This window comes from Empidonax traillii, unplaced genomic scaffold (assembly GCF_003031625.1).
Source record: "Empidonax traillii isolate 1590-97213 ecotype Southwest subspecies unplaced genomic scaffold, ASM303162v1 scaffold364:size1245619, whole genome shotgun sequence".
NCBI classification, from domain to species: domain Eukaryota; kingdom Metazoa; phylum Chordata; class Aves; order Passeriformes; family Tyrannidae; genus Empidonax; species Empidonax traillii.
Window position 1 is genome coordinate 1095245 of NW_020955557.1, and position 15588 is coordinate 1110832.

The 15588-nt window shown below is 38.6% G+C and overlaps 1 protein-coding gene across 9 annotated transcripts in view; it reads right to left on the bottom strand.

The window, feature by feature from the left end:
- Positions 1–15588, bottom strand: part of TENM2 (teneurin transmembrane protein 2) — a 448458-nt gene that overhangs the window by 319760 nt on the left and 113110 nt on the right. The gene's annotated exons all lie outside the window — the stretch shown is intronic.

The window sequence follows — 15588 nt, forward strand, 5'->3', positions numbered from 1 at the left end:
CCTGCCCTTAATTCCTCTTGCAGATGAGTGCTCTGGCCGTGCCCCTGGGACAAAGGGCAGTGTTGTTCCAGTGCAGGCGCCCACGGCCCCTGCCCTGTGCCAGGGGAGGATTGCTGACATCCCAGCTCGGACACTGATGGTACACTGGAGATCCCACCTGTCCCCCTCCAACCATCAGTCTTTGGAGCTGACGATTATTCTGTGTTAATCTAGTAAAGGAGACTTATAACTGTCCTATTCAGACACAAATCATTACCCTTATTTACCTAAGCCGGTAAAATTTAGAAAGATCCTTCCTTCCAGCCTTTTCAATTACCAAAATTCTACTTGCTTTAAAATACCATAGTCTCCCTTGAGTATTCAGCAGAGCTGAAGATCACCATGGCAATAAGAAAATGGTGCCAATGTTATCTTGGCACTGACTGCCTACAGATCTCAGGAGACTTAGCACAGGAGAAAATTGAGCTCCCCTAAAAGCAGGAACTCACTCTCTCTAATGATTTTAATACACCTTTTATTTTTACTAATTTGAAGTGAAAGAAGTTGAATAAAAATCCCCAGAACTTCAGAAGCATATATTTTCCTAAATGGACACACATGACACCTAATGAGTTTACTATGCCAAGGTGAAATCCATTTTACTCACACCCATAGCCAAGGTCCTACAGGTAGCTGGACACATAGCAAAGCGTTGCCAATGCACTGGAGTATGAAAAACAATCCACATGAAAACAAAGTCTGAGCAAGAATATTCCAGAGTTTCTCAGATTCCTTTAGATTTTAGATTCAGGCAGGAAATGAAGCTTTTCTCTACAACCACAACATCCCAAATGTAGCTTTGCTGCCCAGCCCAGCAACGCCCCTGGCTGGGGTTTGGTTGCTTTTTCCTTACTTTTTTTCCCATTCCCTAATCTGTTTCAGGAAGACAAAGACTTTTTCTCGGGATCATATCTGTAATCTGGCACACAACACAACCACACCAACTGGCAGCAGTACAAAGGAGCAGGAGATGCACTGCAGTGACTGCACCACGGCTCCCAGTTCTAAACTGGCCTTTCTGCAAAAAGCCAGCACAGCACACTCCTGTGAGTGTTTCCTGAAGGCCAAGGACCCCACAGGCAACACAAACACTACTAAGCCATGCAGGTCAAGAGAGAAACAAAGAGCACCTTCCCTTCCAGTTTATTGTAGTAGAAGTGCAGCTTTCCCTTTTCACAGCATCAGATCAGGTAGTGATATATTCCATTCTTCTGCAGTCAGCAAACAGGACAGTGGGAAAATAGACTATATATCATCCCAATAGCCACACACACAAAAGGACAAACTAATTCTGTGCTAGTTGAAAGATGCATTCGAAATTTCAATGAAGAATGAAGATGCTGTATTGCAAACATCAGGAGAGAGATTTAACTCCATACAGTGCTGAGTGGAATAATGACTCTGAATTAGCAGACTTCAATGTGAAAAGAAATTGTCAATTCTCTCAGTTCTCATTTTATAAATCTGGTTTCTGATTTCTATGTACCACTCTCTCCATATACATACAGAGTAATTTTGTAAGTGGTTAATCTAAACTTGTGCTGGCAATATTAGAATATTGTTTTACAATGATGTAGTAGGAACAGCAGCACTTCTACTTAAGATATATTTTGGGGGAGTGAGCAGAAAGACTAAAGCAGGGAGGCAACAACGACTCTTCCACTTTCTGCATTCTGATGGTAAGAATGTATCAAAGCCACAAGCAAAGTCTGGCTTTCCCACAGTCAGAAATGTCTAGAATAGTCAAATCTTTTATTTGAATCAAATACTTGCTTCAGTCAGTGTCACTTGTGTCTCTAAAAATGCCAGAGCTACCAGGGTACAAATCCATTCACAAATTCAACTCAATGTTTTAATTTAAAAAGCAGACATTCTGATGCAGACAGGCTTTTTGTTAATGTAGGTGAAAGGGCTTTTTTTCATCAGAAAGCAGGGAAGGAATAAATATTAAACCACTCTACATGTGCCACCACACAGAATTACTGATCCCTGGAGAGCTCCAGTGTAAGATACAGGTATTGGAAACACAGTGCACGAAACCTGCAGTTGAGGATGGGCATGGAACACAGTGCTGAGATTGCACAGGAAACGTTTCTACTTTGCAAAAAGGATACTGCATTTCACACCTCTGAATGAATTCAGATCATCATCAATATTATGAAAATAATGAAAATTCCACTATGAGGTCAGAAAGGCTCATTGCTTAAGCAAGCTCTTTCAGCAAGAAATCCAACAAGTTGCATTTGGGATAACGTCTGGTAAAGGCAACAGTGTAGAAGTTCCCATAATGGCAAATGTGATATTCTATGGAGAATTACTGGAGTTTGACATGGGAAACAGGAACAAGGACTGTTGGCCTTTGCCACGCCAGCCTTAAATATCTAAAAGGTCCAATCACACCGTTCAGCTTGAGCTCAGGACTCCAATTTGTACATCACTGACAGGATGCTTCACTGGTCACCAACGCACAAAAAATCAAGGGTCAAACACCACTTCTTACTTAATAATAAAATTGTAGATGGATAGGTTATTTTCCACCCTCGGAACATGCATTTCAAACAAACATTCCTGGGAGATGATCCCTCAAACTTTCCAGAGTGGACTTTTGAACTGATCAGTGTCCAGCTGCAGCTCCTGCTGTTCAGAAGGACGGAGGGTGGGAGGCAGGAGCAGGATGACACCTTTCAAACTGCTGGGCCTCCTGATGTTTGCTTAGCAGACCTTTTTGGAAAAATAACAGAAGTTTCTGCTGGATTACAGTATAGAACAAAGCTAATGCTGACTCAATTAGCTTATTGGCTTCCCCCCCATGTGGTATGCCAGGATCAGAAAATTGAAAGAAAGAATTAATTAATTTACAGTTATTTTTAGATAATAAGCTCAACCTTTCACATTATCTGCCTTCGCATAACAAGACTCTATCCTTCCCAGATTAGTTCTTCTAAGGAAGTTATTTCCAATAAGACCAAGAGTCAACCTGTGATCCCTCAAGAACAGATCATCTTGCTTAGCTTAAACGTCCTATGCAGACAAATTTACATCACCAAGTACATCCCAAAGGGCATAACCTAGCTCCCAAAATACAAACGGGTGCTGCAGGTTATGGTCTCCTGTGCTCTGCAGTCGTGCATTTTGGGTCTCCATTCAAAGCCCTGCAACTCAAACCATATTTGGAAAGGCTTTTTTCGCCCCATTTAAAAAAAAAGAAATGTTCAGTAACAAAAGCATACAGAAAGATGAGGTTAGCTGGACAAAGTCAAAATCTTTGGGGGGTTTGAAAGGACCAGATTACTTTTTTTAGATTTCAATCTTCTTTTTGAGCCAAACTAAAGTAAAATAAAAGGTTACTGAGCACTAAGAGAATCAAACATCAATTCAAAAGAACAGCTAGTTATTAGAGTCAATGATCTTCAACAGTCAGATACACTATTTTACTACATTACAGAAACTAGATTGCAACTTTTTGCTTAAGTTACTGGCCCAGGGTTAAACAACTGACCACTAAACCTGCATCTGATTTAATTCATTCCTGACTATGCCATCCTTTACCTCTATGTTTATCTACCTCCACCTTCCCTGAGTGCTTCCCCTGAGCACTGCATTTTTATTTGACAGATTAAAATGAAAATACTGCATGCTTTATTATGTTCAGTTCTCTTATTTGGGATGAGACACCAATGTTGTTTGTTAATTTAAAATGCAGCTCCTTGGCACAAATGATTTGTTTGCTTGTTGTTTCCCTTCTCCACCTCTCTGGTGTATGTCAAATGTTTAAATAACAGGGTCTTGATGGCAGATTAATGTTAGTACTAAAAGCACAAGGTCAGCATTCTGATGTGAAAAGCAAACTGAAAAAATTTAATTGTTTTTAAGTGTTTGTTGTGGTTTCTTTTTTTAATAAAGTTTAATCACAATATATTTAAATGATAATAAAATTTATATTTGAAAAACCCAAAACAAAACACAAAAAGCATAAATCCAGGCCAGCACTTTTCCATTTATAACACATTCTAAACCAGCAGTTTAGAAGCATGTAAATAAAAATATAGTAGTGTAGGGTTGAAAAAAAAAAGTTTTAATGAGAAGCCTTCTGTAAAAAAGGCTTTCTAGCAGCTATATTCCTAATTAGTGCTGCACCACAAAACATAATCCAGTATAAAACAAGGTGATCAAACTAAAAGTTGGTTGTATCATAGGAAGTAATCAAACCATAATAGTGTACTAATACATCACAAGTGAGAACTTCTTAGATACACAAAACTATCAGATACAAACACCAGCGTTAACCAATGGGCTAAGGCTGAAGATAGTTCTTGTATCTACTGATCACTACAACTCTGAAAAAATTAGTCTTGAAATGTGTTCAGTATTTCACTCCAGCTACTCTTGTGCATCACAAGGCAGATTTGAACCCTTCTTACTCTTGTGATGGTCATCACACACATTTCCTTTGTTCATACACAAAATTGTGAGCAAAATTCCTCTAAAACTGCCCTTTGTTACAATTCTGTGATTTAAATGAATTTTTTTTTGAAAAATTGTATTGTCAAACCTTATTTACTCATCTTCATTGTATACTTCAGACTGTGCAAATTAATTGGGATCCATACCAGTACTGCTACTTAGTGATTTTTTTGGTTTACTAACTGTGTTCTGAAAGGACGTAGCAAAATTCTGCAATTAAACCAAAACTCAAATATAGAAAGGTAATATATACTCCTTCATGTTATTGTCATCATCCAGGTCCTACTGATTAGAACAAAGATTCATTCTGAGATTGAGCAGAACATGGCCATTTTCTAAAGTAAGCACATTTCTGCTAGTGGAACCTTATTTAATATTGTTTCATAAGCAAGAAGAAAACCTTTAAAATATTTAGATACTGTATCTTTCTGTAAGCAGGTTATAATTAGATTATTAACTCAGGGAGGAGATCAAACCTTCCCACGTATTTGTTCAGCACTTCCCAGAACGAGGCTTTGACCTGCAGAGACACATGGACTCTACCCAGTGAGGAACAGGGTGCTTCCAGGAGGGGAAAGAGTTTGCTGACAAATCAGTTGATCTGGTTCCAGCTATAACACTGACCTACTTGCACAGCACACTGTAAGGCATTTAAATCTCACCACTGGTAAAGGAGAACAGACCTCATCTACTCCACCATAAAAAAACTGGGTTACTGGTCCCTGACTGGATATTTTCAGTGAGCGGGTTATCCAGGTGCAACTCTTACAGCAGACAAATCCAGGCTGTCTCTTTCCAACATTCTTTGGAAGGATGAACAATTGAGACGGTCCAATTGGTCCCTTTTCTCCAAAACCCAGAATTACCAGTGACAGAGAACAGATCTGGCCAAATGGGAGCAAATAATCACATGTAACAATTGCAAAGACCCACAAACTGAACTGAGGGAAGACTGCAAAGAGGATTTTATTAACATTTTATAATTAATATTTATTTAATTAATATGTATATTTAAATTAATATTTATAGACCACTTGATCTGAAGTGCTTCTGTACAGATTTTGCTTTCTTGGGCTCTGTTAGCAAACATGCAAAAGGCATAAATAAACACAGGTAGGATGTAAGAAGCTGCTCACATGACTATTACTCAGTGAGCTTTAGGCAGAAGTCCATTTCTATCAGATTCTGCTCTAGCCCTTACTATTTTCGTGCAAGATCTGGTTATTCATAATAAAGCCAACTGCTCTGTTTACAGGCAACGCTACGGAAGAACCAAACACAAACACTGAAGGAAACAAGTTATGAAGACTCCAAGCCTTACAAGTATCTTCTGATTTCATAAATAAATAAATAAATAAATAAATAAATAAAGGTAAAGTAACTGCCTTGAATAACAATCCCTTTTATCTTTGTTTGAAAAGGAAAATATTAGCTAGAAGCATCTCATGAATCAAACTAATCCCAGCTCAATATGGTATGCACATCAGCGCATCAGATATTGTTTATTTCAAAAGTTACACTGACAAGCCCCTCTCAGCTCATCTTGCAATATCTGTTTGAAATCTTCCCCTTTTTGATCCTGTTCTGAAATCAGAAGCAAGTTGCCTCTAGCATTTGAAATTTAGCTGTCAAATCAATCTCCATAAAACACTTGGGAAAAAAAAAAAAATCCTAGCAGGTGCTGAGCAAGTTCCACCCTGGCCTCATGCACGACTGAAGGCAGACAAAACCCTGGCATGTGACGACTTCTACTCCCACTTAATACCTATTAATGCTTCATATTCCTTTATACTGTGAACTTGAAAGAAATTATTCCTCTACTAAGATGTACTATCATTGGAGGGAGCTTTACAGATCAAAATAGGCAACTATCATTCCAAGCACAGAAGTTCCACTCTCACCACTTACACTGCTTGTTTTCTTCTCCTTTGCTTTACATTTTGGTTTACATTTTTCACGTGGAAGTTATGAGGAAAAGAATAAGGTGCTTTCATGTTTTTGGAAACCAATCAGTATATTATAGTATCAATGCAATTAAATAATTAAAAATATAATGATCTTATCTGAAGAGGTATTTCAATACACCACTTGGCATAATGATTGCAATTGAAAACCCTTCTAGACCGCAGCCTACTTGGCACTTGCTTATTTATCAACTTATTCATTTCTATTCTGTTTACAAAGTGGAGGCAATGAAGGAAATCTCAAGGGGTTTTTGTTGGGTTTTTTGGGGGGTGGGGCCCAGTTGTGGTTGCAGCCACTTTCCCTGCAATAAGGAAAAGATTCCCATGGAATGATAAAGGATTCACTGTTACACTATTACAGGAGATGAATTGCATTAACCCCTGCCCTTCCCCATTGTACTTGCTGCCCACTGAAAACAACAACAGAATTACTAAAATCCCACACTCTCTAATGGGATGATAATAGGATTCAGAGGCCATTAGGGTAGAGGCAATCCATATTTTACAGTTTAATAAGCTCTTGCTGAAGATGCTGGATCCCTCTTCAAAGCCAACAATTACTGATTTAGTATTAGCAAATCCTCAACTGTCAAGACTGCAGAATGTATTCGAGATGAAGTCAACAGCTTACAGTGACAGACTTTAAAAATGTGTGCAGCAAAATGAAATCACTTAAATTGAAATAATTTGTAATTTTACAGTGATACTGGTTATTACTGTCATTTCATATTTCTTTAGATCCAAATATCATGGTTACTCAAGTTTGCACATAATTCTCTCAGAGTTCTGTGGTGTTTGTTTTAGGAGGTAAGCACTTTTGTCCTCTTTTCTAAGCATACACCTCGTGTCACAAGGAAATAAAACACTGAACACAGAACTGTGGGACCAATTGAGTAACGAAATCAATTTCTCATCAGAAATAATCACACAGACAATTTTTTAATATTATGATTACCTACTAGGCTGTGGATTCAAAAGAACCCATCATTTTCTAATAGCATGCCTTGAAATGTAGGGTGAAAAAGACAAACTTACTCTGCCTTCTGCTAACTGTTCTTTAAAAACACTACTCTATCTATCTATCTATCTTTGAAAAGTGAATGTGCTGAAGATTTTCCTAGGTTCTTTTAAGAAAGAATCACCTTCTCTATATTTTTTGCTGTATCCAGTTACTCCCTATTCCCCTGTGGAACCGACTGGGGATATAAAGAACAGTCCACAGAAGAGCCAGTCCACTCCTTGCATTCCTGAAACCAAAAATATGCCTCTTCTTGAATACCCACCAAAAGTGCTGTTGGGTCTAAAATCGTGCTTTCCACTATTCTTTTGTTTACATTTCTGAAAAGGGGGAAAAAAAAAAAAAAACACAACGAAAATAGATGTGTTTTTTTTTAGAAGTGGTATTTCTGAAACTCAGTTTTGCCCCCACAAAACAGTCACACAGTTCTCAGTGAGGTAAAAAGAGCTGCTGGATCTAAAAATACAGACTATTGCTGTTATAACATTATGATTTTGTGCCTGAGAGCTCATAATCACACAAACACAACAAACAGGAAAGCAAAATAAAAGATACCATCATAAAACAACTAAAGCCAAAGGCCTGCCATCATTTCAGACTGAGGGGGTCAATTCTTCACCATTTACAGAGGCAGCTTTTCTCTTTTGGTTATATTAACTTCAGTTGCCCTTCAGTTTAAACTGTGAGAACAGGTTCTTCAGCACCCAGCCCAGCACATGAAATAACTCGGTAAATTCTGAGGGGCTATTCTAGTTTCTTGGTTTCTAATAATGGATCCAAGCACATCTTTCATTACCTCCACGGTTTTATGTTCAAAGCACATGTTTAATGAAAAATGATTTGGCAGTTTTCCTGCTTCTCCAAAAGTTGGTGCACTGAAGTTTTGAGCTCCACCTCCACATCTTTGCTTTGTCACACCTAATGCTTAAACGAAGTTTTCAGTGCATTCAAAGAACAAGGCGGGAAGAAAACCAGAACGATTCCTGCAACAATTAAAAGAAGTTTGTACACTGCATTGAAACATCCCTTGCAGAGCACCTAGGGACGTCAGAGGTTTTTGAAGCATAGCTTCCAGGCAAACTAACAAAAATAACAAGTAGGAAAGGAATTGATCACCTAACTAGTTCTATGACAGGAAATGTCCTATCACAATGCAAAGCATAACTACAACATAACCAAAAGAAAGGTATCAAATACCACCCAAACAGCCTCTTTGAAGAGAGAAACACAAACCACTTTTTTCTAAGGACCTTTATACATAGATACATTTAACACCTAGCTACATTTAAATCCAACCACCTTGTTCACAATACAACACTACGTATGGGTCACTGTAACACAGCCTGACTCTGGAATCAGAATTTTTGTTTATATTTTAAATAGTGTGGTTGGGAAGCAACTGTCAGCATCTGCAAAGACACTAAAACTCATGTGTAACCAGAGTGGTGTAGAGAGAGTGCCAAAGGTATGTCCACACACCCTCCCGTGCAAGTGGGCATTAAAAGGACCTCTGTTGCAGCACAATCATTTATCCAACTGAGCAACATTCTGTGTGCTATGGACACACACCACCCACTCCCACTTTTTAAGAAGTACTGTGTTTTCTTTCTAAACTAGAGGTGAAAAGCTCTGGACTGGTGGCTGGTGAATTAATGCTTGGTGAGTATGAGTAAGTTCTACAGGTGTTTTGTTTTAATTTCAGATGTTTCTTAAGAAGATGAGGAAAAATACAGTGTAAGTAAAAACAAAGGAAAAAACCCAGAACATAGACAGTGTTGAAACCAAACACACTCAGCAGGTGCCATCATGGCATTGTCCCTATGAATCAACACAACTGAATCATTACTAGCAGAATGCCATCAGATTAATGAAGCCTATTATCTGTGTTCTCCTACAGTGGATTTGGATTCCTGTATCCTCTTGGTCCAATGCTGGCTAAAAAAAAAATAAAATAAATCAGTGCCACAAGGTAATGAAACAGTTTATCATTCTCCTCCAGAAAAATATGGAAACATTAAACAAGGTAGTTGTGTATGTTCCAGAAATGGAGGGGCTGGATGGCTCCAGAGAAGGGAATGGAGCTGGGGAAGGGGCTGGAGCAGCAGGAGCAGCTGAGGGGGCTCATTCTGGAGAAAAGGAGGCTCAGGGGGGACCTTCACACTCTCTACAACTCTCTGATGGTGGGGGGGAAGCAGGAGGGGTTGGGCTCTGCTCCCAGGGAACAAGGGACAGGACAGGAGGAAACGGCCTCAAGTTGTGCTAGGGAAGGTTCAGGTTGGACATCAGGAAGAATTTATTCCCCAAAAGGCTGGTCAGGCATTGGAAGGGGCTGCTCAGGAAGGTGATGGAGTGCCCATCCCTGGAGGTGTTCCAGAAACAACTGGACGCAGCACCAGCGCTCTGGTGTAGCTGACATGGTGCTGTTCACTCATAGGCTGGGCTCGATACTCTTAAAGGTTTTTTCCAGCCTAAATGATTCTGTGAAAGCACTTTTAATAAAGAAACTAGAACCTTCAACCACGAGTGACCAGTTCATTCAGAAGACTTTGTGTTAGAAGTTGGTGAACAAGGATAGAAATAGTAATTTGTTAAGGCTGGCCATGGCTAACTGTAAATGCAAAAAGAAAATGTGTTGCCTGCACTGGAGCCCTGATTTGCTTTGCATTTGACATATGATCTCTCAAAGAAACCATTTGAATTTGTATTTCAGTCATTCTAAAAGATCCCCTCAGAAAAGGTAGGAAGGAGATGCAATATAATGAGCTGTAATACAATAATCACGGTTTGGATTTCTGTCAAGTTCCTTAGAACGCAAATGAGCATTTATCAGGAATTTGCCCAAAACAAATAATTTACACTCATTTCCGCAACAAGACAGACACGATTCTCTTCCATTCAGCTCTTTGTTAACTCTGATTAATTACCTCACTTCCCAATTTCATTAGAAACATATTCATCTTCTCTAGGTAGTAACAGCTGATTTGCTGCATCTCCAAGTCTCACATCAGAAACCTGAACATCTGCCCATTCCTTACATTCTACTGACCTCTAGAGACTGTATGTATACATGTATAGCACATATACATTATTTATGGCCATGGACACACGCTGGAGCAGCAGTGCAGGAGGCTGACCTGAGAGCAATCTGCATGCAGTATCTGATGTTACAGTTTTTACTCTAATCACACATTGTTCTTGGAAACGTTCCCTTTCCTGTGTTTTCTAGACATGCTAAGTCTCTTGCTTTTATTCCCTCTCTTCTCTTTGTGTCCTTCCAACACAAACACACCAGGCCTTATCTGTTGTGTACAGAATTAGGCTACAAGTACAAATATCAATATAAACATTGGGACAACCCAGGTTTCATTTAGGCATGAATACCTGCTGGGGAGGGAGTGCCACAAAGCAGACACCCCGAGTTACTGAAAAACAGACCTTACTGTAGGTGGGGAGAGGAGATCAGTCTCTCTCAAACTCACTATCAACACTCCTCCCCCCCCCCCCACCAAACGATATCATCTTGCAGCTGATTCCTTGTCTCCATTTTGCTGCCAGGAAAAAAAAAAACTGCACAAAAGCCTCTGTTGGGGCTGACATTTAGACCAAGCAGAAAGGGCTGAAGGAGTTGAATTTGTCAACTAAAATCTATTCAAAATAGACATTAATCCAATAATGAAGAGAAAAGAGGGGAACAGAAAAGACTGTGTTCTTCCCTAACAATGTTAGAATAACTACCACTGTTAAGAGCCATTACTTGGTAATGCTGTGTGGTCAAGTACAACAAATAAACAAATATACACAAATAGACACAAAATTAACATGTGAAATCTCAAAGGCATAGACTTTGTATTCAGTTCTATAACAAAATTCCCGGAAACATAGGTTGGGTTTTCTAGGACTGCTAATGTTCTGTAGAGAAGGACCACTCACAAGATACTTTCATATGATTTTATCCTCTGGAAACTCAGAAAGGTAAGTTTAGGAGAAGGATCTGAAAAAAGTCCTACTTCAAAAAGCTTTAGCTAAAAAGCTTTTTCACTTTTTTTTTTTTTTTTTTTTTTTTTTTTTTTTTTTTTTTTTTTTTTTTTTTTTTTTTTTTTTTTACTTTGAGGGAGGGGAGATAAAGCCTTCTAATCTTTAATGCAGTGTTTTACAGTCTTATAATCGTATTCCATGTGATAATAGAATATAAATTTTATTTGATTTGGAATCAGCTACGAGCTACAGGTTGAATTTTATTAAATCAATATAAGCCATAGATAGCAACTGAGCTCTGTACCTTCAAAAATTGCATGCATAGAGTAAGAACTGTGTTAGCTAAATATATTCTACACAATACAGCTAAAAAAAAACCCCCTTATATCCATGACTTGGAGTTACTCAGGAGTTACTGCAGCATAAACAAGGAAAATATACACATCCATGTCTCTGCCTTTAGATTAAGAGGTCTTCATTGCCAAATCCTATTTCTATTTTTTTTCCACATTATTTTTATTCATGTTTTTATTCACCTATTTTAATAAGACTATCGTAGCGATGGAACAAATGATACACATGCATTGGAAACCGGTTTCACAATTAAGTCATTAAAATACTATTCTGTGCAGTACATTCTCCTCTGTACTTATCCCAGCTTTACATTTCAGTAACTTACTGCAGACTCCAAGACATCCACTCTCCCTCTGCTCCAATAACGTGAGACTAGGTATGTATTTTTAAATTTCAAATGGGCTTAAATTAAAATACATGGATTCAGGTTTTTATGTTTGTTTATACATAAATAAGCATCCAGAGACAAACCTAGAAAGACAGTACTGCTGCTACTGGAAATTGTGGCACTAAACTCAATTGTGGCCAGAATTATTTATCCTATTCAGCTGTTCTGAGCTTTCCACAGTGTACTCCTAAATAAAATTCCAGTATACAAGTGCGCTTGCTTTTCTTTTCATGACTTTGAGAACTGAGAAATACCAAGATAAGAGTTTATTCCTCGGGGCTATATTGTGTCATCAGCCTCTAAACTGAATTTGCCAAGGTTTTCAACAGGGAATTCTCTTTAGAAACTCGTGACATATTACAATCTTTTAAACTAAATTGTGTACCATTTCACTGAACTGACAAGTCTGAGGGTAAACTGAAGTGGGGAAGGCACAAGAATGTAATTCTGGTGATGTTCTCCCAGTTTTCTGAATGACACAGGACTGTAAAACGCCCATGAACTTTTGGCCATGCCCAACTGAGATGCACAACCTTCCATGGCCACGGCCAATTGTCCCTCCAACATTAGGAACTGTTAAGTCTGAATGGAAAAAAAACCCCACAAACCATGACTATGTGACTATTCAATAAATATACAAAACATTGACATTTCCTAAACCATGAAATGCAGAAAGATTTCACTTCTGCAAATAAAGTATGCAAACAGTTTTCTGAAGGGTGTGAGTAGGTACCCAGTTGTCAACTTGAGCAATAAATTAAAGAAGCAGAACATTAAGCAAAACCCCTGCTGGCAACAGCAAACCTGTGCAGGAGAAAATCCAAAACATCAACCTAAAGCTTGTCAGATTAAAGAAATTTTGATGCACAAATCTGCAAAACCTCCCAAAAATAGTAAACACAAAACTACAATAAATAAATAACCCACAATGCAAATGACATGGGAGATTGACTGTAGAGATCTGCCACACATTTTTCTATCTGCATTTTTTTCCAATTATAAGCAGAAGCTGGAATTTTCTTACATGCTAAGTGGCAAACCAAATAAAGCCACACTGCTACGGATTATAAACTTCAGCAAAACACAGTCATTTTAATTCTAAAAACTGAAATCCCCAAAGGATCCTCAAGTAATTCTTGTTCTTCCCTTTTTTTTTTTTTTTTTAATTTAAGGCATAAATAGGTACAAACCACTTGCATACAGAGAGACCTCATTTTTATAATGAGTAGCCTAAGTTTTGCATGTTTACCCTGCTTTACATGAAAAGCTGGGATTAAAGAAACCAACACGACATCCATTAGTGTTTTGAATTTGAAATCAGTTACGGTTGATGATCACCTCCAAAAATAAATATTCCCACAGATAGAGGTCAGTGGTTGCCTGAAATTGCATCAGTTAGTGCCTGTATACTAAAATCCTCCTGTCCTTTGGGACTGCTTTATCATTTTATCAGATTAATTAATAAAACAGCAGTTTTAGCATAGAGCACCACAGTTTTCTATTCTCACATTTGCCATTAGGTACTCTACAATTTATTGATCCGAGACTCATCTCTCAGAATTTAATCACATAACAAGATGGTAACCCACAATTGTTCATAGTTTAAAAAAAGTACATATAAAATAATGTACAAATTAAGAGAGAGCATTTTTTTTTGCCTTTTAATTATCCTATGTGTTGATTTGGCAAGCTCTTGCTGTTCTCAAAGGAAAGCAACTTCACTGAACTGGAATTCTAATTTTGAAGTCGCATGCATTTCATTTCTTAATTTATAATTAAACATTTGTATTTTGGGGCTGCACTGGGGAAAAAAAACCCAAAAAACAAACAACTAACTTTTAGGGATAGTCTTTCACCACTTCCTCTAAGAAAACACACATGTCAAACGATGTTAATACTAGTGATAACATCTTAAAAGAGGGAAGTGAAAACTAAGAACCTTAGAAGAAGACAGATGGTTGTATCTACATGTGCCTCACTTCAGCACATGTATCTCCTCAGGTTTTCAGATGGAATGGCACCTACGATAATGATGTAAAAAATTACTGGTCTCATATTATGAAATTACCAACAGCCTTGACGTTTTTCTTTGGCTTTTGTAATCTCACTGCATTTCTTTCTCTGGATGAAGTAATCTTTACTTTGCTCTCCAGCAACATCTACTGGAACATCAGTAAAATGCTGCTATTTCTATTAATCACCCATTTAACATCTAGGAGGGCAGAGTTAGCAAATGCCAAAAGGAGAGAGAAACCCTCTGCAATTCTGATCCTGCATTCTGAGCTCAAACAGATCAAGGTGGCTCGTCTTCAACCTTCCAGTTTCCTGCCATTTCATAAGGAACAAAGTCTTCATGACTAATTCCTATCAGAAGCCATTTACCATTTATACACTTTAAGTCACAAAATATCAGTTAAACTACCCACACGACATCCAGGACTTTCATTTTTGTCAGAGAAGTTACTCTTAATTTCAGTTTGACCCAGTATGTGAGTCAACAGAGTTGAAGCACGACAAGACCTTGGAAGAGCATATAGAAACATTTTGGAAGGTGAAACAGAGGTGTAGTGGCAATTCCAGTGCCAAATAATAAACAGGTCCGGCAAGTTAAGAAGTAAAAATGCCCACAACAATGAAACATATATGAACTCTCTTGTCTGATTTGAGGTCCTCGGGGAAAAAATAAAATCTGTCCCTTTGTACGAGATGAACGCGTCTGATTAACTACCAGTGAAGGGGAGGACTGAGGTGTGAAGTTCCTGCTGGCTGGTGGGAGACTCAGCTTCCTTGGGGGCTTGATGCTGCTCAGCTGTGTGGTGGCTTGTCATGCCTATCCTATACAATCAGCCACTGCAAAGGTCCACAGAAAGCCCTGCCGTGGAATTCTGCAGGGTCTGGAGCACTGTGCACTCAGAGGGCTGCAAGCTGGGCTGAGGCACTGGGGGAAACTTGCCTCAAGACCACAAAGTTCTCGAGTAAACACGCTCATTTGGCCCCTCGGTGTGCTCGTTTGTGGGTCTGCACCACGAAACGCTGCCTATCAAACGCTGTTTACTCTCTGACAGCTTACCAAGTTAGCTTCTCGCAGCTCTGCTTGCAGAGCCTGCTAATAAGTGCTCCACTTCACAATAAACTCTGGTCACTACAATATTATTTGCTTTCCTCTAAAGCCCTAATAATGGTCTAACTATCCTTGACTGCTTGTTCACTTTTCAGTGTGACAATGAGGCTGCTGCTCAAAATCCCTTCCTCCTATTAAGTCTGTTTGCTAATACAGGGAGCAACTGTAAAACGTAGGAGAGAAAAAAAGGCACCAAAGCCAGTGAAGAGCAGGAACAGAAGTCCCAACAGTTAAATATACCAGTTGAGAATAAAAGGTACTCAGC